General features: G+C 29.8%; 1 protein-coding gene and 1 long non-coding RNA gene across 4 annotated transcripts in view; one reads left to right on the top strand and one right to left on the bottom strand.

Moving 5' to 3' along the window:
• LOC148626576 (A disintegrin and metalloproteinase with thrombospondin motifs 4-like) overlaps window positions 1–14,954 on the top strand; it is an 86,845-nt gene that overhangs the window by 38,356 nt on the left and 33,535 nt on the right.
• Window positions 1,797–13,328, bottom strand: LOC148626577 (uncharacterized). Of its 3 annotated transcripts, none has more exons than XR_015920110.1 (4): window positions 13,252–13,281; window positions 11,939–12,048; window positions 6,588–6,715; window positions 1,797–2,631 (listed from the first exon to the last, which is right to left on the bottom strand). It is a non-coding gene; the product is annotated as an uncharacterized LOC148626577 (long non-coding RNA). The 3 variants fall into 3 exon arrangements; XR_015920111.1 differs by having other exon boundaries at window positions 11,997–12,048; XR_015920109.1 differs by lacking the exon at window positions 11,939–12,048 and having other exon boundaries at window positions 13,252–13,328.

The following is a 14,954-nucleotide window of genomic DNA, read 5'->3' as shown; positions in this document are numbered from 1 at the left end:
CATAGATCTTTCTACCTTTAATAATGTTGCATAAAATTCTACCATCAAGCACTGGGTTATTCTAAAGATTCCCCTTTAATTAAAACAATCTTTCTAATAGGTCACAAGGGTTAAGGACGTTATTCAGAGATTTGGTTTCAATCCTAAATTGTAAGTATTTAATTTTTATACGGGTCTTTATTAAATGTATTTTTTTTTAATGAAGAGCAAGAACATGCATAAGGGTCATCTTCCATTTCTAAATTTTTAGTCAAGATTGCAAAAGCAGGTGTCTACTTAATATTGTGAACAAAACATGTAATTTGTCAAAGATTCAATGCAGTTGTCTTTTTACCTACTCATTCTTGTCCAGAAACCAGGCAAGTACGAGGGAACGCCCATGGTAATATATTGAAGGTATTTCAATGTCTTATAAATTTGAAATTCGACACATAAATACATTATTGTAACAAACTTTTTTTGTTTTGTAAAAAAAGACCAGAATATTTCTATTTGTTTATTTATCGCATATTGTGTAGAGTAGTCAAGGGAACCAAGGTTATAGCGGTAATCAAAAGAATGTAATCCAGGGACAAAGCCCAGACATGGAAAACAGACATACACAACAAAGAACATAAAGTAACTAAAATCATACATACAAAGTAACAAAAGCAAATGAACAACTCGGACTGTACTAAAAAATGGGAGCATGGACCAGGTGCACCGGTAGGGTAAGCGTCCTCTGTTTTTCTAGAAACATCCGCTGAGTTACTCATAAAAAGTCAAATCCGGAGTTGACAAACGAAGAAAGGAAAACTATGACCTGTTGAATAAATCAGTTTTCATGGTGCAGATGGATACACCATAACGATCCACGAGTTCATGATGACCATAAAACTTCTGTAGTGATGACTCAATCTTGTAGCAACATAACTCTGCTCCAAAAGCCTATTTGTTAGAGTTCTAGCGCGATACAAAAAGTCTGCGTAGTTTCGGCAAGCTCTTGCATAACGTATGAGTTGTGATATGAACACTCCATACGCAGGTGCTGACGGGATGTTGCCACATATGAAAAGAAATGTATTAAACTTCGTTACACGCATTGCCTCCAACGTTTTTGTATATTACTATATGTGCTGAAAGAGTGTGCAAATGTAACCAGTTTGTTTTGCTAAGCCATTTTTTTTCCTTTTGTTTTTTGTTTTGTTTTTTTGTTTTTGATTTTTTCTTTGTTGACACATAATATTCTTCATTACATACACTTTTAACAATACTGGTATGTTTATCCGATAGTATCGAGAAGTCATCACCAAATGCATTTAGCAATATTTAAAAACCCTTGGTAACTAAGCTGTCATTTGTGTATATTTGTCACATTTTCAAGTTTTTCTTGTGTCATTTACTTTTCATTTTTTTATTTTATCTCTGTTGTTGTGATAGACTGTGGTATATCAATATTATGTCACTTTGTTTTTTAAACAGGTAATTGAAACTCATGTATAATCAAATCTTTTTAGCATATCTCTGAACATGCTTTAAACATACATACTTATTCTATTTTAGTCTTTATCGGTTCCTCGTAGTGTGAACAATCGAGTTCATCTTACAACCCATAAAAATCATGATCGTAGATATCTTTTCCTAAGATTATATATACTATCATTTTCAATGTTACATGATAGATTAAAAGAAGTGACGCTTGTTATTACCAGTGCATTACTGTCGTAGACTCAGCTAATGAAGGCCATCCGTCTTGTACCAAGGGTGGCATTATACAAAGATTAATATTAGAAGGCCAGAGATAGATAAGGTCACTATAACAGTATAGGAAAAGATTGTAATTATTATGATTAGTCTGAATAAGGCTCTGAATAAGGGTTATATAATAAACAGTATGTAGGGGAGGGTCAACGCAAAAGTTAAAATCAGGAATTATGAATAATATGGTGAATATGTAAAAGAGACAACAAACCCTCCGGGATTATAAATATCAGTGTCATTCATTGAAGGCCACCCATTGGTCTTCAATGAATTACGAGGAAACCGTCACACAACATGGCAGATTGCAGCTATGTCTATCTAATGAATGTCTTTTTAAACTAAGAAATCGATGTAAAGTTGCATGTTTACAATGCTTATTTATTCGAACCACTTTTCTATTTCACATGTTCTGCAATACGGTCTGCTCTAAGTCCAGTGCTCTTAAACAATCAACGTATACAAGGCTATGGAAAAATAAAATCATACGTACATGTAGGTGGTCGATATTTCCTCGTTAGCAAATATGGGACGTGAGCGTATCATATGATTTCAGAATTATCGATTTGAAAATCTTTTTTTTCTTGTGTCCAATTTGAGTAACAAAAAAATCACATTTGTTGTTAGTTAGTTTTGTAATTTGTTGTTATCATGTAAACATAATGTAATCATGTGAACCAGTTTCACAGATTATGCGAACTGCTGTACTTTGAATACTAGGTAAAGTCTATACCGTTGTACAGATTCATCGATTTAAAGAAGTATTCTTGTTTAGCTGTTCTCGACCTTATGAACCTTGACATCTCAAAACCAACTGTGAAATTTATAAAATGCTGAAGCTTTCTAGGTATGAACACTGTTACCAACTCGTAAGACAACATGATGAAATGCTTCCTGTATTAAAAAAGAACATCAAATTACAATATAAAAAAAACACTCATGCTATTAAAATAAATGTTCTATTAAGTATGAAAATGGAAAAAAAAACATTTATTTTATTTCATTCTTTATTATAATTCTGACTGATTGAGCAAAAATTGGCGACTACTGGTTGAATGTACGTTTGATGATCAGACGAAATTAGCATCTCGAGGAAAATTGTCAATGTTATCAAACTGTTAAATTACATAGGTACTTATTTATGTAAATACTTCACTTTGCTTATTTTAACATCTGTCCCAACATTAGCATGATAGTTTATGAAATAATGGCATGAAGGTTATACATGAAATATAACAGACTATCGATCGTGACAAGAAGATAATCTGTAGCGTAGGTTCCAATAAATAAGATTTTCACTTAATTCTTAGAAAATGACATAAAGTCGTAATTAATCCATACTGTTTTTCTTTTCATCAGCCTTCTCGTTTTTTTTTTTTTTGTTTTTTTTTAATGAAAACTTTTTTTTGGCGAATGCGTTCAAAGCGGCATTTTTCAAAATCGCTTTGATCAAATTACAATGTCTTTTTATATCGCAATACCCCCTCTTTTCTTATTTCTTTGGTTAATTATTGCACGATCTTGCTCTTTCCTGACACATAAACCAAAATAGAAACACAATAATATACCCAATAGTGATAATAACCAGCTTTAAAGATTGTAATAACTATCTTTTTCATTATTTCTTTTTAGTAAATTGATATAATCATTTATATTAATACTGATGTTCAGACTTACAACAAGTAAAATGTCCATACAACAATTGACGTTTGGGTGACATCCAACCGTCATTTCAAGACTATTTGTCTTCATTCATCCCTCCATAGAATGTAATCATAACTTTATTGTTAAAAATCAAGAACAAGTCGTCTACAAAAGTCATCTTGTCAAATACTGTTCTAGCTTATTTTCTGCAAACAATGGTTGGTTACCCAATGTTATGGTTAATTGTACATGACATCTTACAACGAGGGTCAGTGTTATAGTCATATAATTTGATATATGTTAAATCAAGGACGACGAATATTGTAAAGCGGTCAATTTGTCATATATTTGTTCCATTTTCCAGAAGGTTTTGTATTTTTCTTGATGTCGTTTGACAATGGGTAGTAGCAGTTTAAATAGAGTAGGTCAACCAATTACACGTATTTTGTAGTGATATCTTGGTACGTCTTGTCCTTAACAGAAAATGTTTATTTTGTGTAACTATAGGTATTCAACTATTTGACAAATCATTACTTCACTTTTTTCTTAACATAGAACATGCATGTAGTTTTTTAATTGTGCATTACACTGCACAATTTTGTCATTTTCGATAGAACTAGGTGATTATAACTAGGTCTATTAAGATTTGAGATGCAGAAAAAAAACTGGTACATATAATTTGTAACGTCATATTTATAAATTGAAATAGGCAACGGTGTTTTTTTTCTTTCATTTTTTATAGAAACAATCCTTATTTCAAAATATATCGGTTCTTTATTGAACAAGTCTGACATCATTTTACTTAAATTGTCTTTACTTCTCGACTTTTGTCTGTTATTTAATTGGTTTTAGTAAAACTTAACACTTTTGCCCTTTTTAAGTTAATCCACAAACACATTCTCCTTGTAATCGAATTTGATATTTTACTACTTTGTTAATTTAGGATTCTTTCGAATTTCGACGATGCAAAAATTATCACCATGCAGTGTATATCAGGGTAAAATTCTTCTGATGTATAAGTGCATTTTCTATAACGACTGTTATTGCTTTATTTTAAACCGCGACTTTTGTTTATTTATAAAATATATTTACACAAATGCTGCAGACATTTTTACATTACCAAAAATTACGACCCTTTTTGTTTCATCTATTTTTGGTTCAGTATTTCATGTACATGAATTTAAACTATTAGTGAATTAATGCACACAATTTATTTTTTGAAAATTCTGTAAACACTTAACAACAAGAAATAAGATACAACCAATTTTGAAATTTATAGAAATTCACACACGATACCGATCTTTTTGTATTCACATACATTAGCTGTTCCCTGTCTTTCTGCAAATCTTCATCGTGAATCTTCCATCTGATCCAAAATTGGTAGCCCATTTTAATCATTAACATTTCCTTTGATTTCTTTGAACAACTTCGCAATATCTTTTCTTTGGTCAGAAAATCCAGTAAATATTTATTGACGGAATGAAACATTTGTAATAAATTTGTTACAGTACGAAAATTGTCATTATTAAGCATTATTACTTTTTTTTTACATTTTTATTAAGCTAAATGCATACCTACTTCTCATAATTGTAACATGTGTGATAGGTAAAGGAATTTATTTTCCATTACACAAATATCATTCATACAAATTTAAGGTCAATGGTATTGTGTGAATTTACTCGACATAAACCAATTTCCCTGTAATTAAAATTCGCCATGACCTATTGCGAACCCACTTACCATCAAAAGTGAGGTACCAATTGTGATTCTTAACAAAGAGATTTGTAAAAACTACAACGTAGACCATATCTCCAATTAAAACTGATTTATGGATGCAATGTTCTTTTTAAAAATTTGAAAACATATCAATCAAAGATTTGATGTATTTGTTTCGGAACAAGTTGTATATCTGCATGTTACAATTTGAACAATAATAACAATAAATTCATTTATATGTTATCTATGAATATATGTATTTAGGGCAGTCGTTTATAAACTGTCGTATTTGCACAGTTTTAAGTTTATGAGACATTTCTTTGGTCTTGAAATCAAGGAAACAAGGATTGAGACGATTATAAAAACATGATTCAGGGATAGTGGAAAGACAACTTTTTTTTAATAGACTTTATAAGCATTAAGCAACCAGCAAAACACGTAAATAAAAATAAAAGTATATAAACAATCCGGAAACAAAAACAAAAAAATAAAATAAAATAAAATAAAATAAAATCCTGGGAGCATTTCTTTATTCATGCACAAGCATTTAGTCAGCTCACAAAGGTTTTTAAACTAAAACGTATTTTAGGAGATGAAAGTCGATTTTTATTATGTCTACGAGTCCTCAACAAACAGTAATTTGTGTTTTTACCGGTATTTATTATAATTAAAACAATTGTTGGTTTTTGTTTGATTTATTACAAAACATTTATCAAAAACAATTCTCATGCCATTCTCACTTGTAATCTTTTAAACTATTGCCACATATCCCGAGAAAAAAAGTGTTAATTGTGATTGATATCATTTGCATATGTTGAGAATTGAAGAAAATGTCTTCCTTTGTAATATAGGACATTAGCATATAAAAATGTCTCCCACAGTAATATAGAACATTAGCATATGAAAAATGTCTCCCCTAGTGATATAGGACATTAACATATAAAAAATACATTCAACAATAATGTGTCTGAATCGAGAATTACATTGAAAATAAAATAACATTATTCATGAAGAAAAACATTAAGGACGACATCATCCGTCCGTTGGAAATAGCTTGGTTACAGTTATTTGGAAAATGTTGCCCACTGAAAACGTCAGAGGTAATAATTTTCTGTCAAAAAGTTTTGAAATTACAAACGTGTTTATTTGAGTCATCGTTTTATTACCAATATCAAAAATACAATAAAAAGTTAGCAATACGTATGAGCAGTCATAGCAAGTAGTAAGTCGACCGAGAGTTTTTTTTTCGCCTTAACGAAATACAATATATAAAGATCGACAACTATTTGTGACAATTTTAATTCGATCTCCATACAGTAAGTACATTGATGTCATTATCCATACGGTTAACTTTAAAATTTATAACCCCTGGTTGACCATAAATTACTCATTAACTCAATTTATGGGTATTTGTAAATTATCGAAGTAGTATTTTTAACATTCATATGTTTTGATCAGTAAGGCATTAATCTGAAAAAAAATTAAATTACCATTAAAGGCAATTATCAGTTGATACATGATAAAGTTGGATCCGTAGGTTCAGTTCCCATCGGGTATTTTGAAATGTTAAAGGTTGACATATACCCACAAGCCACCAAGTATGTTGTTGATCATGTTCCTACAATGGAATAATGGTATTATGTGAAGCATAGAAAATGAAATAAACCTAAAAGATTTAAAAGGTTCACTCACATTGTAACATCTTCGATAAAACTAGATACTGTCAATTCAGTAAAGTTAACATCTTTAATGGAGATGTATTAAAATCCTTCGTGCAATTGGCACACGACATTATTTTAATGTAATATTCTACAAAATCGAAATCACATTTACAAAATCTAATAAACGTGCATTTCTTGTCTGTATTGCATCCTATACAAGTCTTTATATGAAAATCATGTCTTTTATGAAATGTGATGTATTATTATCTTCAATATCTCCGACTTAAAATTAATAAGAATTTACATTATTATCAACTCAAGAAGCTTGGACTTGGTGCACCTGATTTTTTTAATAGTAATGTTTTAATATAAGTAGAAACATTCAATGTAAGGACTTAGATCGATATATATATATATATGTATTGCATAATTTTAATTACATTCAGACATAATCGGCTTAGTATATTACTCCTATGAAATCGATACCTTTTAAAGTCATTAACAACGTTTTTTGCATGAAAATTTTGAGCAAACACCTGTACCTTATAAAAGCATTCGTTGACCTTTTCCGACACAAGGACAAACATAGTACGATCAACTAAAGAATATTAGAATACCTTTATTACCAGAGTATGATATGACGAAGGCACAGGGTACAACCGAGTAAAGATCTTTTTTTCTTTTACATTTTTCTGACTTTGTTAGGTCATTTAAGAAAGGACGATAGCTGAAAGGGGCGACATAGGAAAGGTAAACATTTGTCCATTTTGTAGAAAAAAATAATTCCGCGTTCCGGAATTACATAATGCAAATAATTCTAGTTTTTTATTTTTTCTTTGTTTTTAAATTGCATATTTTAATTTAAACCAATTTAAAGGCTACTATCACTGTGAATTAACTTCCTGGACCAATATCCGCGGGCCTGTCTGATACCTATTCTCGTTAGCTAGGTGTTTATCGCTTAGCTCGGTATTACCAGTATATATATATAGTGTAAAATGCCATTAAAGCAGATCACCATTTATATCACATCATTCAAATATCTTATATGTAAACAATTCTCCTATTGTGATACATTATCGGATTCATTGATTAACAGTATAAGCCTGCCGTATCCAGTTGACAGGCTTGATTTTAGCAGTGCGTTCATTGAAGACCCGGGTTCTTATAAGCGCATGGTACAATCATATTAAAAAATGTTCAACAGAGATCACACACTTATTTTAAAAGAAAATGATATTCAATTTGGGTGTTTTTTACAGTGGAATTAAAAGAATGAAATATTAAAAAGAAGGCACTGGGAACTTTTTATAATGAAGATAAATAACTTTTTGGTTTTTCCATGTTTTTGTTAATTCGGTATTGAATTTTGAAAATATTTTCTGAATCATCGATTTTTGATACAGAAAGAATCAGTGTTTTCTCTGACATCATAATGAGTTAAATTCATTGGAATAAAATGTGGGATATACAATCTTATTTATGCTACCCATGACATAGAATGAGATTTCTATATGGGCAGTTAGAATCATTTCAAATGCATTGTTTTCAAAACAAATTGTCTAGACGTAATGTTTGCAAGTGCTGCATTGTATGAAGAGCATATTTATAACTCTAGAGAAAAGTGTTAACAACTGAATGATGAATTAGTAACAATGCTCGACTTTAGAAGCCTCAGAACATATCTATGATCAAAAGAGTTGTTCTTTTTATAATAAAAGGTAAACAGTTAAATAAAATATTCTTTTTAGAGTTGTTTTAGTATCAAAGAAGGGTAAGGGTATTAATTTGTTTTCTATATAGGGTTATGTAAAAGCAGTAAGTAATGTCGCTCAGTTCATCTACATTCAATTTCCAATAAATCTGCATAACTTATCAGTCATGATTCATTTCACCTAGATTGGCATTAAAATGTCAAAAATGTACATGGAGCGATATGTAAGTTAATTGATCAATGATATATTTTAGTGTTTCTCTGTGAATAAGGTTGTGAAACCGACTAATTATTACAAAAATCGCAGGAAGGCAATTTCATTATGTATGTCACATTATCAGTCACAGCTGAGAGCGATAAATTTGTTTTTAAGTCACCATAAGACGACATTTAACGAAAAGAATATCTTTCTTTTTATGAATTAGATTTTAAGAATTCAATAAAAAGAGATACATGTGAAAAAAAATAAAGAATTCTTTGATCAGTTAATGACATTAACAAAATTAATACATGATGAAAAATGATGAAGTTTTTTTTTGTTAACAAACACACTGTATCACATTATGTTTTACACAAAGGTTCGTAACCCTTTGATGAATATAAATGTATCATTTGTGTTTTTAACTGTCTTTGATCACCTCACTGCAACTAAATGGATGAATTCGCTTAAACCTTTGTACTTTTCTTTCCTTTTTTATTCAAGAGGTGAAATTAAATATTAATAAAACTGAACATTAAAAACAGACTCCTATTGAATGCATTATTATTGTAACAAGATATAAATAATTGATCCGGATATGGATAATTTATTTCAATTATAAACGTTTCAACCACTGCATCTTACATTTAGGAATATCATAAATATATATCAAAGCTATTTTATTTAAAAAAAAAATAATTACTTTTTTTTAATTTAGCATGAAAGCTCATTAATCAAGGACTGATGGTGTGTTGGCTTCGTCATTTATAATAAAGTTGGTGATTCCTTGATGAAAGTAGTTAAATTACATTAATTGCATTACTACTTTCTCGAATATTTTCTAATAATTTGCGTCAAATGTCTCATAAACCGGAAAACTGTAAGATTTCTATTATTTCTCATATCGTTTTTGAAATTCATTAAAATTGTTAATTTGTTTGTTATTATTTTTTTATTTAATTTTTTGTAACAGATTCAATTGTATGAACACAAATATATGTAACAGCTAATAGTTTACTTATAACAGAACAAAGAAAAGAAAAAGATCAGAATCACTGAATGAGGCCGGTTGCGGTTGAAGAGTGTTCTGAACCCTCCCCATTTGATGGCATATTTTGTTACTTTTAACAAAATTTGATCAAAGAATGATCAAATTATTGCCTGGAAACCCCCCTTTTCCGTTTCAAATTTTCTTGATACACCCTTGAGCCCTTATATCTATTTGAAAGACTTTAATAATATTAACAAATAATTGTTTGCAGAAATAAATTGGAAACAGAAATACCTATTATTTCTTTTTTTACATCTCATTGAGATGTAGTTGTTAGTGTGGCACTACTCTACATGTATATAGACGTTTAAATATATCCTTTTTTGTTTTACTTAGTAAATTTTACTCTTCTTAGTCAAGTACAATATGTATGTACAGTGAAACCTAACAAAACCGAACCATTTTGGACTTTAAAATTGGTTCGGTATAGACTGATGTTCGGTAAAGACACATGTTCGGTATAGACGGATGTTGGGTATAGACAAATGTTTGTATAGACAGAAATTCGGTATAGACACATGTTCGGTATAGACAGGTGTTCGGTAAAGACGTGTTAAGTATAGACAGATGTTAGGTATAGACAGATGTTAGGTATAGACACATGTTCAGTATAGACAGATGTTAGTTATAGACACATGTTTGGTATAAACACATAATCGGTATAGACAGATGTTCGGTATAAACAGATGTTAGGTATAGACACATGTTCAGTATAGACAGATGTTAGGTATAGACACATGTTCGGTATAAACACATGTTAGGTATAGTCATATGTTAGGTATAGACAGATGTTCAGTATAGACAGATGTTCGGTATAGACACATGTTCGGTATAGACAGATGTTCGGTGTACCAAAGTTAACAATGAATTTGGTTTGATATAAAAGGACTTTATGAAGTGTCAGTTTTTACTGGTTTTGGTTTATTCAGGTTTCGGTTAAATGAAAAAAAAAATATATTTATAAATAATTCAGTATTGTTTAAGTAAGAAATGTTTTGCACTTTTTATTCCAGTTCATTTCTTTCACAAATTGAATATGGTAAAATTCCATATACTGAAATCCTCTGTAGGAAAACGAAACATTTCGATATCTCATTTCTTTAAATGGCATTTTTTATCAGGAAATGAGAGTAATTTTAATTATACGTGTGTCAAAATTTAATTCAATTAAAAAAAACTGTAATATCGAAGTATTATTTGCACCTTCTCTCCTAAAGATGGGTATTCTACTTAGAATCTTACAATTACAGATTAAATTATCTAAAATATATCCGAAATAATGGTTGTGTATAGAGAAATGAGAAAAAGGATGGGTAAGTGTTCCTGAAAAAGGGTTGATTACTTTTGAAAATTTTAGCCTAAGTAGTATCATAATGGATCTGCCAATGATATGATAATAATATTGGTAATAATGAGTTTACAAAAAATACGTGTGTATTCAGTATTTAAAATAATGTCTTCAGTATTTTAAGAGTAATCAAGGGAACCAAGGTTATAGCGGCAATCAAAAGAATGTAATCAAAGGACAAAGACCAGACATGGAAAACAGACATTCACAACAAAGAACATAAAGTAACTAAAATCATACATACAAAGTAACAGAAGCAAATGAGCAACTCGGACTCCACTAAAAACTGGGACCATGGACCAGGTGCACCGGTAGGGTAAGCGTCCTCTACTTTTCTAGAAACACCTGCCGATATGCTCATAAAAAGTCGAGTCCGGGGTAGACAAACGAGGAAAGGAAAACTATGAAAAGCGAAATGCGGCGACATGTCATAATTGTCAATCAAATATTTGTTTAACAGCCGTCAAGAATAACAGTTTACATAGATAGATAAGGTCATACTGTCACGAAAATTCACGTTGTGAGGTATTGAATTAGAGTATATGAAAGAGCCATCAGTACTTGTCACAAATGAAAATATATATTGGATTGCTACATTCGGGCAGTCTTATGCAAATACGTCTAGTTTAATGCGAAAACATATTATTAAGAAACTAACTACGCTTACATATAAGTGTCTCTTATATTAAAATTTTCAGGGCGACAATTTTATGTAATCATGCTCATTTTTTTGGCATGCTCTATGGAGTTTATATTCATTGCTTAAAGTACATTTTTGTTTTAAATAGAACTGGCATAGAGTAAAAACAAGTTCTTTTTAGTGGAAAGGTAGATGGTTAAAATTAACTACATGAAATAAGCAACATACAACAAGCGAATTAATCTTAGCTGGATCACACTGTTTATTACGATCGAGGCATGTGTACTTTTACGTTTTCTCTAAAACCCCATCAATTTTGGCAGCCTTTGTTGACTCAGCTGAAGATATGCATGTTGAGAGATTTACATTTTCATTATGATGCATTTTCTTTTTTAACATTAGTGAGGTTTTTTTTCTAATTTAAGTATTAGTCTAATTTTAACCTAGTTCTTTGGTACCATTTATCTGGACAAAATGTTTAGATACTATGAATAAAAGGAGGAATAGAATTGAACATAATTATTTGCATCTTGATATGTAATAATACATACTAATTTTTGTAAATCGAGACAATCTATGGTCTTACTCAAATTTTCATACAATTCACTCTAACAAATTTAAAGGACGCTATTATCGGTCACATGAAGCGTAAAAAGTGCAGTGTTACGTCGTAATACACCACATGACATCATGTTCGAAGAATACCATGTCAAAACCAATAACATATTGTAAAGGTCTTGAATATATTTTTTTAAATCTTTTTTATTTTTGATTTCCTTTAGAATGGATGATCCGACAGACTTTTACAATATAATAGTATCGAATTAAATATCAGATCGTTGTGATAATAACCGCTAAATCTAAAGAGAAAATGTTTTGAAGCAAACTGCACTTTGCATACGCTTTTAATTAATTTTAGTCTTTTTAAACATATAAACTTCAGTTTTTTTTTATTTATTTCAATAAGAACATTTTACTTAACATTTAATAGCAAACCTAGAAATAACAAATTCCTTTGAGAATATTCTTTTTACGTTTTATAGATATATACAAGGTACATGTACGATATCATTGATTGGATCGAAGTTGTATCTGGCAGTTTAATTGTGATTCAAGTTTTTTTTTCTAGTTAGGATTCTCTAAAGAAAATTGCAGTTATACATGTACAGGTGTTATTTATATTTTGAAAAGGATCTGGAAATTACCAGATATTTTTTTTATTATTTTTTTTTAATAAAAACAAAACAAATCATATTCAAATATTGCAAAGAAACGAATAACATTTTTTTCATTTACAGATTTGCATACATAGAAGAGTCACTCCTGAAATTAACCTATACATGTATTTGTATTTTATTATCGAGAGGTTTCCTGTGTCACGTTTATGCCATACACTTAAAATGTTGATGTCTTTAAATTGTCATATTTTTCACGCTTCTGTATTTTTTGCTGATATTTTAGAAAATTGAAACATGTAACGTAAAACTAGATTACATATCCAGCGTATTGAAACAAGAAAGTGGAGATATTCATTAACCTACCTTAACGACTCAGTTTTAGTTGAGAATTTTAGTATCTTTTGACGGTGTTTCCCTTATACTACAAAAATACATTTAAATGACTGTTGTTTACAAATAAAGGCCGACCTTTAAACACGGCACGGCAATACCAACTCAAATTTAATATAATTAAACACTTATTGAATACAGAACACTTTTCTTTAATTGATATGTCATTTTATCTGTAACTTAAGAAGAATAGTTGTCATATCAGTTTAAACTGTCAACAGAAATATTTGAACTCAAGTCTCAATGGTGATGTCGACATCACCAGACATGATAACTAATATTATTTGAACCACATGCTGCTCTTTAAGTATTACAACAAAAACAACTTGAAATTTTAGTTGGAGAGCTTTTTCCATTTAATTGTAATTGAAGAGGGTATAAATATCACGGCCTAGTTTGAGCTGGTTTAACATAATTTTGAAATAAGAAAGGAGCATTTCATTATGTAAATAACCGAATAAATGAATACTACAAAAATAACACCATTCATATCTATAATTTTTTTTTCTGTTGTTTTGCATTTTTCATTTGTTAAAAGAAATTATCCAATTTTATTATTGTGAAGTTAATAGTTTATTTAGAATTAACCAAATGACCAAATTATAATGCACCGTCTGGTTTTGACTAGCCATAAAACAAACCCCTTTTAACTCAACATTTTACTTTTAAATGTATGTACGAAGTCAGGAACATCCTTGATTTGTACCATTTAAGTAGCCGTCTTTGTAAGAATCATGCAACAATCTGAAAAATGTGATACACCTCAAAAAAGGCTACATGTTTTTATTTTTGTAATTAAGTTGTTTTATGGGTCTATATTAAGAATTGTGTAATTATTCATTCAAATCGGCCTGCTCTTATGAGATAATCAACAATGAAAATCCAATAGATTCTATTGTATTTGAGTGTCATTTACGTAGTTGTCTCCCTTAATTTTGAAATCTACAGTGCATTCTATATAATTTTTATCTTCTAAGAACACGAGTTATATGAAAAACTGAATGTTAGTTTTTCTTTCCGAACAAAACATCAAAAATAAAAATATGTAGGCTTTTCACCCATGAATCACATTTTGCATGATTCTTAGCTGAAGTGCTACTTAATATAACTTTTTTCGATTTATGAGGGCGGTAATTTCGTTATTCACTTATGCGTATGCTTATTAGCAGTTAGTGTTTGTTTTCTCCAAATTCAGATCTTTTTATTCAGATCTTTTGATTCAATGCAGTTGTTTTTTTCCCATTGCATTAAAATGCAGATTCTAATGAGGATGGATTAACGTAATATTGCATTTTAAATTGGATTTACGAAAAATGAACTCAAAATTTAAAGTCAAATACGTCAGAAAGATCATCCAAATATTTGTTTTATGGTAGTCAAAATATCTTTTCATTACAAAGATTCATATATTGATATAATTTTTAGTTTAACATTGGTACAACTTTTTTTAACAAAAGAAATTGTCGGTACTCGTCATATTGGATAGTATTCTCTTCAAAATATTGATCTCGCATGCTTCAGTTAAAATATCTCTTCTAGGTCAAGATGTAGGACAGTTATAGTTTGGGTGAAATTATAGATGCCTACGTTAGTTGAATGATAGGATTATTAGGGTAAAATTATGGATAACTTTTATTTCAGTAGTCATAAAGAGAGAGCAAATAAGAATGCACATA

This window comes from Perna viridis, chromosome 2, assembly GCF_037379345.1.
Source record: "Perna viridis isolate PV_CMFRI_1.1 ecotype Kerala chromosome 2, ASM3737934v1, whole genome shotgun sequence".
NCBI classification, from domain to species: Eukaryota; Metazoa; Mollusca; class Bivalvia; order Mytilida; family Mytilidae; genus Perna; species Perna viridis.
The sequence above is the reverse complement of the archived record's forward strand: the minus strand, read 5'-3'. Positions and strand labels throughout refer to the sequence as shown.